The sequence below is a fragment of the Lycium ferocissimum genome, chromosome 7, assembly GCF_029784015.1.
Source record: "Lycium ferocissimum isolate CSIRO_LF1 chromosome 7, AGI_CSIRO_Lferr_CH_V1, whole genome shotgun sequence".
Lineage (NCBI taxonomy): Eukaryota > Viridiplantae > Streptophyta > Magnoliopsida > Solanales > Solanaceae > Lycium > Lycium ferocissimum.
In genome coordinates, this window is record NC_081348.1 from 21,586,950 (window position 1) to 21,599,813 (window position 12,864).

The following is a 12,864-nucleotide window of genomic DNA, read 5'->3' on the forward strand; positions in this document are numbered from 1 at the left end:
ATTGCTCCACTATTTGTATTCAAGTAATTGATATTTACTGGATAATTTCCTTAAACTTATTTTTCAATTTTGTTCATTTAGTGTATTGTTGTATGATTGAGTCAATTATAAACGTGTTCTACGATGATAAATAGTGTACACAAAGATTAATTAAAATGGACTCTGTATGCGCATGAATCTCATAATACTTTATTATTTGATTCTTTGCAATATAAATTTATCAAAATAAAGATTTGCCTTAATAAAAGTTCAATAGATTCTTTTATAAAATAATATTGTAGGTAATCATAGCTAAAATAGAAACAATGCTTAGTTACCAAGTAGGAAAGAAATAATGTTTAAATATTAGACAAAGAGAGTTTTGTGCTATTAATAATAATAATAATACTTTAATATTGATTAACTAATAAGATAATTTTTTTTAATATTGACCGTGTATCGCGCGGGTACTAATACTAGTAGTGCTGATACAAAAGGCTCCAATTATTTAAAGAAGAAAGGAATTTATTGAGTGGGCACAAAGTAGATAGATTTCAACCATAAAAGGATCAAACTCATAACTAAGAGCACAACCGTCTTGGAAATGAAGTTTTGGGGGAAAGTTTCAGCACTGATTTTGACTTTTGTGAAAATAGTAGTACAACTCCTCCATCGTAATAATGTAACACTTTTTGCTTTTCGTGGTTTATATTGTATTAATTTTGACTAATATTTTAAGATGTTTTTTTCATCATATTAACACAATAAGAATTGCAACTTGCAGTACTTTTCCGTATAGTATGAAGCTCCAGTAGAGCATCCCTCCAGTTCCACCAGTGCACAACTAAGTTTATGACATCTGTCCACCTTCAAATCCAAGGGTCAATGTTAATTTAAACTAAACAACCCCTTAACCCTTGTTAAACTAAAAGTTCGCTTGCTGGGTTAGAATTAAATGGACGAGGCTCCTATCTAGTAGTGATTACTGGTTTAGATGAATGACAACTGTCCACTAAATCATCCAAAAGCTCAACATTAACTAGTTTAACCACTAAGCTAACTATAGTTATGAAACAGTAACCTGAGGTTCTATATTTCCTCAAATTGCAATTCTTTGAAATTGGACTATATTATCTCCCACTTTTCCGGACACGCTCAACCTCAGATTAGTGACATAATTGATTTTTTTAACTCATTTTTGGTCTTCTCATTGACAAGATATTGCTAAAATATCAGTCACCTCCCTTGAAGTAATCTTCAAAGAGAAATTGTTCGCCTATGCAATTGTGTTTTAGTAGACATCTGCGACAAAGATAAAATCTAAAAGTTGATCCCTCTTTTTTTTTTTTTTCCTTGAGACTCAATTTCAATTGGGTTACAGACCATTTTATTCATCTTCTTCTTTCAGTTTTTAGATTATTGCAATAATGAACATAAAGCAAAAAATTATTACTCTTGTTATTTAAAAAGAAGACAATTATCTAATCGATAATTGGTTCAATGATAGTGTTTCTCTGTTGAGATGGTGGAAGACATGGGTTTGGAGTAAACTAGGACAATCACCATGGAACTCTATCACCTTTCAATGTAGTGATGAAGGGTCTCATCGAAGGTGCATAATCGATACTACTAATGTTAGCGAGATTGAGGTTATGACAATCACCGGTGGAACATGCTCCGCTCTTCTAGTTCTCTTACTTTGTGGAAATATCTTGTCAATTAACTACAGTAGCTTAGTGGTTAAAGCAATTAAAATTGAGCCTTTGAATGATTTAGTGGACAGTTGTCATCCATCTAAACCTGTAATGAAGGAATCGGAGGCGATTGTTATTGGAGGGGAGCCTCATCCGAATTTTTAAATACAATCTTTGGCTTTACCTAGTTTTTTTGTTTTTTTTCACATCGACTTCAACAGAATGTCAGAATTTAACATAATAAACTAGCAAAATTCCAGAATGATAACAAAATTTCAGAGTATTAACACAATCAACTAGCAAAAGTCCAGAATGCTTAACTTTTGTAATTGGAGAAAACATAAATTTAAAATATGCTTAAACAAAGAAATTAGCATTTTTCTAAATCAAAACACTGCTCGTTTGATATATATATATCGTTTACCATTTTTCCTTGTAACAGTTTGACGGTCTAAATATTTTTACAAAAAATATTTAGTTTCTTTAACAGAAAATTTTCAACAATGTTTGGCGTTAGTTTCTTTAACTGAAAATTTTCAACAATGCTTAGCAACTACATGAAATACACGAGTACAAAAAAAAAAAAAAAAAAGGAAGGGGGGGGGGGGGGGGTTCGAGAACAAAAAAAAAGGCCGTTTGGTTACCCATAATAAATTTAATCTTTTTTTTTTTTTTTTTTTCAAATACTTGCAAAGTTTCTCTCTTGAACAAGTAATCTCTATGGTATAAGAAAATCGTTCCCCAATCAAAAGGAAATTTCGAGCAAAATATTCGGATAACTTGTATAGTTTCTCTTTCCAGTTGGATACTAATCCAGCAATGCCTTTTACTTTTACTACAATTAAGGGTTATAATAAACTTTGACCCTTGGATCTAAAAGTGGACAGAAGTCAAGAAATTAGCAATGCACTAGCGGAACTGGAGGAATAGTATACTGGAGGAGAGCCAAGTCCATTTTTAAAATATTTAAATTTGAATTTTAAAATATCAAATTGATTTAATCCAAATCAGCTAACCTCGTGTGTGGGTGGGCGGGGGGGGGGGGGGGGGGTGTTGTGGTGGTCATATGAGCAAATTAAATTGAATTTGGACATATCGAAATGGATTGAGTTAGTAAACATGTGGGTTATTAACTGGACGAAAAGTCGCTTGGGCTAAGATAGATTGGGTCAAGATGAGCTAAACAATGACCCAACTTGTACCTAATTTAATATAGTATTCCTTATTTATTTCCTTATAATTTGTTTAATTACTACACACAACTGATAAACCTTTTTTTTTTCTTCATTATGACTATCTATAACATATCAAATTTGTCACACATAAATCAATTTGGACAAGTAAAAGTGAATGGAGAGAGTATACAAAATGAAATTAAGGTGTCGTTTGGACATGGTTTGAAACCATGAGATGAAACCATGATTTAAAATAACGTATGGACATGCAAGTTGGATTTCTTAAGTTGTATTTTTTCTTATAGACATAAAAGCCCCATAAGTTGTAAAAACTATCAAAATATTTTGAATTCTTATACAATCTTACCAAATGAGCAAGTCATAGTTCATAACAAAATTAATATGCTATTAGAAGGCCTTTCTAAAAAAAATTACAACATCAATTGATCAGACTTTAGTTCAATAAAAAAGAAAATTTAACATGAATAGTAATGTAACTACTCTTTAATATAATCCTCCCACCTGGTAGACATAATAAAGGTTGTAAATGGTTGGTGAGAGTAATTGTTAAAAATATCTACCAACTTCTGGGTCTTTTTTTACAAAATATAAACTTATGGGCCAAGTTTTATATTTAAAAATTTTAAAACCATGGTTTGAAACCCCAAAGCATGCCTTTTTGGATGATATGGGATTTCAAACCATAGTTTAAAACCATGCGATGAAATGCATGTCCAAATGCTGATTTCATCTCATGGTTTCAAACCATGATTTCAGATCGCATGTCCAAATGCCTACTAAGAATCTTAAATCCGCATTTAAAACTCGGTGGTTGGTGCAATTGAAACCTTAAACACAAGTTTAATGGTTATCCTTGTGCCAACTGTTATCTGACAAGTATACGAGAAATATATAGCCGAGAGTTGCTGCTAACAGTCGGGGAAGTTGTTGTCAGTGACGGACCTAGGATTCAATAGTCTTGGGTGCTCACCTTAAAATCAATATATATATATATATATATATATATATTGCTTTTTGAAAGAGATTCGAATTCCACTCCTCCATGGCTTTGCCTAAAACCTACGACCTTTTAACCACAACACCAAGATCTTTTATTGTTTTTAGGGTGCTATTTAATATTCTATACCAGAATTTCAATATTTTCTATATGTCTACATAGAGTATCCACCGCTATTAATGGGTGCTCGAGCACCAAACCTTAATACATGGGTCCGCCCCTGATTGCTGTCACTTTTCCGAGGAGACAAAGGTAGGCAACAACCTTGTACCTGGACTGTGCTAAAACTTAAATGCAGGTTTCCTAATAAATGAACCAAAATTGACAAATTGTGTGAAACGATAATCAGCATTAAATCTAAGATGTGAGATCATAGTTAAATTTTTAAAAAATAATCATAGTTTCTGTTTTCTTTTTTTCTTCCAATCCTTGTACTTCTTTCTCATAATTTTACTGTCGCTTTAGCTCAAAGAAATTGTCATTTTAGGAATTTAAGATTAAAGTCGACTATTATCTTTAACAACGCCCTTAATATTAAAGAAGAATGCACAATATTTAAGAGGAAAAAATTAATATACTTTTACTCCCTCTGTACCAATTTATATGAGAGTTGACCTATTTAGGGAGTCAAACAACTCTTTTTTTTTAATTACAATTTCAAATATAGATTATTCGAGTATTTTATAATACAATTTATATATTTGAAAATTACATAAAAAGTACTATAAGTCTGCATTATTAATAATTCACTGTATATGAAAAGAGTTGGAGAAAATAGTAGTCAAAGAAAGAGTTGTTTGACTCGCACATAGGTTAACCCTCATATAAATTGAGACGGTGTGAGTATTAAATAAACTATACCTAGTATTTATTATTTTTTCTTAATAAGCTGGAAAAAAAAAACTAAAACGATAGTTAAAATGGGATGGAGAAACTGAAAATTTTTGACTTTAGCTAGGGAGTCACGATCCAACTGAACAGACTTCCCAACTACATGCCACGTCTGGAATAACGTAGATTAGCTCCTAAGTGGTTACTTCTCCTAAATGTTTACTTTCGAACTATATTAATGCGGTGCTTCTAGTTTCAAAAGAAGTCGCATATGTAAAGAAGACAGAATTGATGGATTTGTAGGGAAATCATGTGCTTCTAGTTGAAGTGGTTAGTTTCAATGTGATGTAACTTATAATTTTTGAAATAATTGGAGGATGTTTTTTATTCAATGTGATGGCACAAGAATGTAGTTTGAGTTTGATTTATAGTTAAGGATTTTTTCGGCCATTTTCTAGCTCCTAAAAGTTAACTACAAAACCTTTAATTTGTTCAAGTTTGTGATGAAACATGCAAGACATCCAATTTGGCGTTGATTAATTATAAGGGTCGTTACATTCTCTGAAAAACTTCAACTAAATATTACTGCTATAGATAAAATTGAGAGGAAATGTGTGTGAGAGAGAACTAAGAATAAATTTATTTTGCCAGTGTTAGATATCATGTTCGGCCAATTTTTATGAAATTAAAAGTGTTTATTTCTTAACAATATATTTATTTTAAAGAGTTGAATTATTTACCCTAAATTTTTAAAAAATAAGTAATTTTGAATAGTAGCTAAACTTAGAAGTCTTTTTATATATTTTTGGCTTTTTTAGACAAATTACTATATATAATAAGGGTCAATCTAACTTTTTTGTAGTACGTAGTTAGAGTCCTTGGTTACATTACAACTAAGGTTGCCAATTAAAGGTTTCCTCTTCCAAATTTATCCCTATATTTGTCTTTTATTGTTTCCTCTACTATAGGGTGTTTTAGAAATATTAGGGTACTTCTAAGCCTTTTTTTATTATAGAAAATCGCTTAGACTAACTTTTTGAAGGTGATGACATGTACTCTAACTTCTTCATATGGCTTATTTTTACTCCTACTTTATTTCTTTATTATTTAAGGTACCACACCCAATTTTGGTAAATTTAGAAAATTTTAAGGTCCTCTTAAAATGCTTAAGAAATTGTGAATTGTGATTATGTCAATTAAAAAAAAAAAAACACGTCACTATGCATAATTTGAATGAGAGAATACACCACATTTGGAGTTACCTTAATTAAAACATGTATTGCATAAAAAAAAATAGAAATTTCTCTAATTAACAGCTCTTTAATTGTTCAGTGTGAAACTTTGAAAATTTAATAGATAAATTGGTCTTAATTTGGATTAGATATTGTTACCTAAAATGTTTTTTTTAATCTAATCATTTGTTAACAATATTGAATTTTGAATCTGTTCATCGGCATGTTTTGTTGGTTTGTATGTTGATTACCCATATCGTTCATGCTTAGCAAAATTAATAACTTTCTTTTTTGGATATTATTTTATGTATTATAATAATTTATTTTTTAAATATGATGCATGCATACTTAATTATATTTTCTATGCATAACGAACAATGTAAGTTGTAGTTTATACTGCATTCATCTAAAAAATAATGCAAGACGTACTACGTGGTTAGTCAGTTCAATTTTTGGGATGAATTCATAAATATATTTCTTAATATATATTTAAACTTAAAAGTTACATAAAAAGAAGTTATAATATGAACTTGATGGAGTAGTTTAAATATTGAGAACATCTTTGAAAATGTGTAGTTAATGAAACAATTTTTAGTTTTCAGCAATAGTAATGTCAAACATCTCGTGACAAAAGAGAGTAAACTTTTTATGTTTTTTGAGTATCATTTTTTTTACGCGGGTAAAAAATATGTTAGGCAGTGTTTGTTAGCATAGGAAAACATGATTAAATGAATCGTGAAGCATCGAATCTTCATTTGTGTTTGAGAAAATAATTAAAATATACATTTTATAAAATAATGTACCATTTAAACTAGCAAAAGGAAAAAATATCATTTTCTCATCACGTAAATTTTTAGAAAGTAAAAGTAAAGTCTAATTATATTAAGAAAAGTAATTGTTCACCAAAAAAAAATTGATTAATTTTCTTCGTCTTTTCAATAGACATTGTATAATTTAATTGAATTAACATCTACAAACATTTGTAAAGTATAAAATTTTATTTTTATTTATTTGAAAGCTATTTTTGTTTATAAGTAACTTCATTAAAATCTCAACAAAAGAACAAATATAGCATATCTAATTGATGTCTCTGGAACCAAACTTTTTATTTTTTGAAAGAAAATGTTATAGTTCATATTGGATATATGTTGTTAAAAATTAAGAGACTTTATGTCATGTATTAATTTGTTTGACGGTTAAAAAAAAAAAAAGTCTAAAGTAAGGACAAAAAAAGAATTTTTGTTCAATTTTTAAATATTTTTATGCAATTTAAATATATGGGAAGCCTTTAGTTTTTAAGAGTTTGCAGAAAGTATCAAACTAATCTTTCAATAATTTAATGTCATAAAGAGTGCGGAAAAAATAAAAAATAATTACAATTGTAACTTTTAATCTTGATTTTGGGCCGTGCTAGAGTTTGTAGAAAAAAAATGGGAAAATACATAAAAACCCCCCAACGTATACTCGGATTAATTATGACGCACCCAACCTTTGCGGGCGACCTATTACCCCCTGACCTTATTTTTTCTGTATTTTTATACCTTTTTTGGTTGACGTGGCAAAAAACAAAAAAATTAATAGCAAGTGAAAACAGTAAAAATAGTTTTTATATTTTAATAAAAATTAATTTTTTTAAAAAAACCATTTTTTTCTCTTTCTTCTTCTTTCTCCTCAACCACCCCCGCCGCCGCCACCGCCCCCGCCGCCACCACCACACCACCGCCACCGACGCCGCCATGATTGAACATAGCCTAGTTCGTGAAATCATGGGCAGTTCGTGCAATTTCTACATTGTTGTTAAATTCCATTCCCCATGAATTTCCATGAAATTTAACAAATGGCAAGAGGAGTGGGTTGGACAATTTCCATGAAATTTAACAATCAACAATTTCCATTATTGTTAAATTCCAGTCCATGATTGAACATAGCCCAGAAAGGAAGAAATTGCACAGTTTGTCCTTCAAATGGGTGTCAATGTCAATTTCTTCAAATGGGTGGGGAAAGAGGAGCGGGTTGGGGGGGGGGGCAACAACGACGACTCCTCGAGTTTGGGGGGGGGGGGGGGGGGGCTAAAATGAAGAAGAAGAAGGGGGGTTTATGATGAAATTGAATGTGTTTGTTAATGGAGGAAGAAAAATGGGTTGAATGTTTCTTGAAAATAAACTCTTTATGATTGATGATTAAATTGAATGTGTGTGTTAATAGAGGAAGAAAATGGGTTGAATGTGTGTTGTTAATGGAGGAAGAAAGTGGGTTGAATATGTGTGTGTGTGTTAATGGAGGAAGAAAATGGGTTGATGGATTTCTTGAAATGAAGAAGAAGAAGAAGAAGAAGAAGGGTTTAGTGATGAAGAAGACAAAATTAATGGTTAATTAGAGATTAATTAGTGTAAATATAATTAATAAAAGAACAATCAAATGAAAAAAAAAGAAGGAAAAGTGGCAGTGACGTGGCAGTAGCGTGGCACCAATGTGGCGGAGAGTGTGCAACACTCTCCACTGTGCAACTGGGCCTCAATTTTTTTTTGCCACGTCAGTCAAAAAAGGGTACAAAAATACAGAAAAAATAAGGCCAGGGGGTAATAGGTCGCCCGCAAAGGTTAGGTGCGTCATAATTAATCCGAGTATACGTTGGGGTTTTTTTTATTTTTATGTATTTTCCCTAGAAAAAATCAAACTAATCTTTCAATAACTTAATGTCACAAAGAAGCGGGAAAAAAAATAAAAAGTAATTACAAATTTAACTTTTAATCTTAGTTTTGGGCCCGGACTTAGCACGGGTCAAATGCCACTAGTATTAGTGATAAGGACCATTAGGTGTCCTAAAACTCGTTGGATCATGTGTCTAATGGATGGGGACTCTTAGATGATGTACTAAAGTGTTATTATAATGGTTAAATAGTATCAAGTCTTTTTATTTATTTTATTTTATTTTATTTATTTTTGGCCTTTTTAGACAAATATTAGTGATTTAAGGACCATTAGGTTCCTAAAATTCTTTGCATCATGTGTCTGATGGATGGAGACTCTCATATGATGTACTAAATTGTTATTATAATATTTAAACAGTATCAAGTCTCTTATTTATTTTATTTTATTTATTTTTGGCCGTTTTAGACAAATACCGGTCTTAGTCTATATATACCATGTGGATGATTGTTGACCATGCGTAAAGTAGAGCCTAAATGATGACTGTTAGCTATTGACGACAGTCGGTTTATGGTATACCTATCCACGGTCACTTAGATTTGTGTAATTTGGTATTTGGGGTTTAATTTATTTTTTAATTACTTTTGTCCGTTAGAATATTGCAAATTCAGGAGGGGTTTGGGGTTTCATTGTTTTTAATTTGTTTTTTGTCCGTTTGAATAGTGCAAATTTAGTAGGCTTCTCATTCCAACAATCACCTTTATTTCTGTCACGACCCGAACCGTGGCCTAGGCGTAACATGGCACTCAGTGCCTTGTTGCATATGGCTGACCGAACCTCATGACTTGCTGAATCAACATGGGGCATAAGCTGATGCGGAATATAATATAACCATACATGGTGGGAGTAAAACATGGGATTAACTAATTATAAGTCTGAAAATATATATTAAATGCTGAGCCATTACTGGCTATACGACTCTAAACATCTGACATGATATAACTGAACTATTCTAGTCTATGAAACCTCTGACATGAGTCTGACTGCTAAACTGTTTACCGTGACAAGGCCCCCCGCATACCTTAACTGCATAACTAAAATAAATATAAACAGAGATAAAACCCCAAATGAGATGGGGCTCACCAATAGTTGATACGAGCCAAATTTTAAAGAGCTAATCCGTCGTCCTGTAAATCTGCATCGTGAAATACAGGTCTCCAGGCAAATAGAACGGGACGTCAATACATTCGAATTGTACTGGTATGTAAAGCAACTGAATGAAATAAGCATGGAATATGAAATAATAAAACTGAAATTGAAACTGAAATCGTATCTGTAAGCTGAACATGAACATGAGTATCATTTGACATGAATATGTATATATAACATGAGTAAGACATTTTAAGTGGGAGAGCCTTAGTATAACCGACATGTAACCACCATGTAAGTACGTGGCGTCTGATCTCTGCCTGACCAGATAAGCCATCCTGTACCTTGCCAGGGTACAAGACATGAACATGAACATGAATGGATCCAATATCCCACAATGGGTAAACATGAAGGTATCGTCCTGATTGGGCGGATCGATCCTTATCCTACGCTGGCATGCATAGTTTCAGGCTATCTGAGCCTTCTCGGTAATCTGTGCAACTCCCAAAAACATGAACATGGATATGTTTGGCTTAGTAGCCCATGAAGTATATAAACATGATTATAAACCTGGTTCATGATTGTATTATAACATGAAGATAATTACATACTATATATAACTTGTATGAAAACATGGAAACATGTAGAAGTTCATGAAAATAAACATAAACGTTCATATCTTGCATTTAAGAATACATGGAATGCAAAGTATAGGTTTTCATGGATTACAGACAGATTCTCAATAACCAAAATAGAATATTAAGAACACAATAACGAAGTATTAATACAACATGGTATATCATGGTACATGTACTTAGGGTTATCATGAACATGGCTGGAAACCCTAGTTTTGGTGAAATTTTGTATAATCATGGAAGAACGTGGCGTGGGGAAGAACAATGATGTTCCCACATGTAGATAGAAACCCTACATACTTTAATCGCTCCAAAACACCTAAAGAAGAATCCCAAAAACCTTCACTTGAACCTTTGAGAAGAAAACCCTAGGTTGGTAACATAGGATTTCACTTAGAATTCATGTATAATCATTAAAATTCACTTAGGAATACATAGGAGGGACTTACCTTGACGTATGAGGATGAGGAGAAGAGAGAACAGTCGTTCTAGGGCTTAAGGATGTGAAAAATGAAGTTTTAGAGTTGTTGTCGGGCCTATGCTCACTTTAGGCCCATTTTACGGCCCGTAAATCTGTAATAGTTTGCTAGATTTTTTGGGCAATTTTATTGCCCAATTTTATGGCCCGTAAATAATTGACGACCCGTTTTACGGACCATAAATTCTGCCGGAGTCAGCAGAGCATTGTTTAGTAAAACGCACATAACTTTTTGTATAAATATCTGTTTCACCTTCATAATATACCGTTGGAAAGCTATTTCAAATGATATAGCTTTCATTAAGGAAGTTTTCCCAAATTCTTAATATATTTTCCCAAATACTCGCTTGAAGTGAGACCCTGTGCAAACTCACTTGAAAATATGCTCTGTAGGGTAGCTTCTGACTTTGCTTTGTCCTAAGACTCCTCTTATGACTTGATTAGGTTTCAAAACACTTTCTACACCTCCTATCTTGGTTCCATTATATCATCATCTTACGTGTCAAACCTTAGCCCCAAAGCATGAGGTTTTACAATTTCTCAAGTTAGCATCAACCAATGTGGTCTATAATATGCTTGGGCTATGAGTTATTATAGATTAATGTAGTTTATTACTGGTTGGTTTATCATTGTCCAAGCATACTTGGCTTTATTTTGACTGACGGACCACGAATTTTTTTACAACGGTAATTAAAAAAAAAAACTTACAACGGTAACAATACACCCTTCACCCCTTGCCCTTTCCTTATATAAAATTGACCCATAATTCAAACTCATCCATTGTCTCTTTTCTTGATCAAACACCTCCATAGTCTCTTTTCTTGATCAAACTCCTACATTATCTTTCTTGATCAAACTCCTCAAAATGTCTCAGCTATCCGAAATATCTCAACCGCAAGATGCCCATATTTATTTCTGCGGTGAATACACTGTCTTGAAGAAATCACACACCCAAAAGAATCCAGGTCGTAGATTCTTTACTTTTGTAGTTGGAACTGTGAGTTTCTAATTCCTATGGTATGTGTTTTTTATGTGTTTCGATATTAAAGCCTCTAATTGATTGGTGTTTGTTTTAGGAATATGGTGGTACGCGACTTATTTCGGGTTTGTTGATCCACGCCCCACAACAAATGCGGCAAAGAAATCACCACGGAGCCCGAGGACCTAGAAAGAGCCCAGATGGACCTGAGACACCGACATCAAAAGATTTAACCAAATTTGAAATGCAAAATAGGCTCAGAGAATCTTTAGAGAACAAGGAATTACTTCAGTCATTGTTTAGAGAATCTGAAGAAAAAAAGAATCACTTGAAAGATATGCTGGGAGAAACCAAAATTGAAAGGGATGAACTAAAACAGAGGTTGATGGTGGCTGAAGAGAAAGTGAATAGAGTAAGGATGGTTTTGTATGGTTTATTAGTGGTGTTTGCTATATGGAATTGTGTAATAGGGTTATAGTGGGATTGAGTCTTTCATTTTGGGGATATGAAGAATTATGAACGGTATGAAGCAGGTTTTATTTATATGAAAAATATATGTGTTTGTCCTCAAGTATTATAACATCTCCATTGAGTTTGTGTATGAACTTTATTCATAGTCGACAATAGTGAACATTAACTCACAGTCGATGATCAACAATCATTGTAGCAGATAATAAGGTTTTACGTCACCGATGGATAATAAAGTCGCGATGACCTAACCTTAACATATTTGAACACATTCAAATTCACAAAGCAACAACACGGTTACATACAAAGGTTGCAATGATCTAACCTTAGTATAGATTATATTAAGAAGTGACGACTACTTGTAAAAACAACCATGTTGGAGGACATCCAAAATATTTAAGCATATCCAATTTGCTTGAATTCAAAAACCCAAAAGAGTCAAATTACTTGTTTCTTAAAACAGTCAAACTAAGCATTACTACTGATTGTTTGTCCTCATCCACCACACACATCGAACAAAAACTTACTTGTTAGTTACAACCCAAATAACAAATTAATTGTCCAAAGAACTATTAAT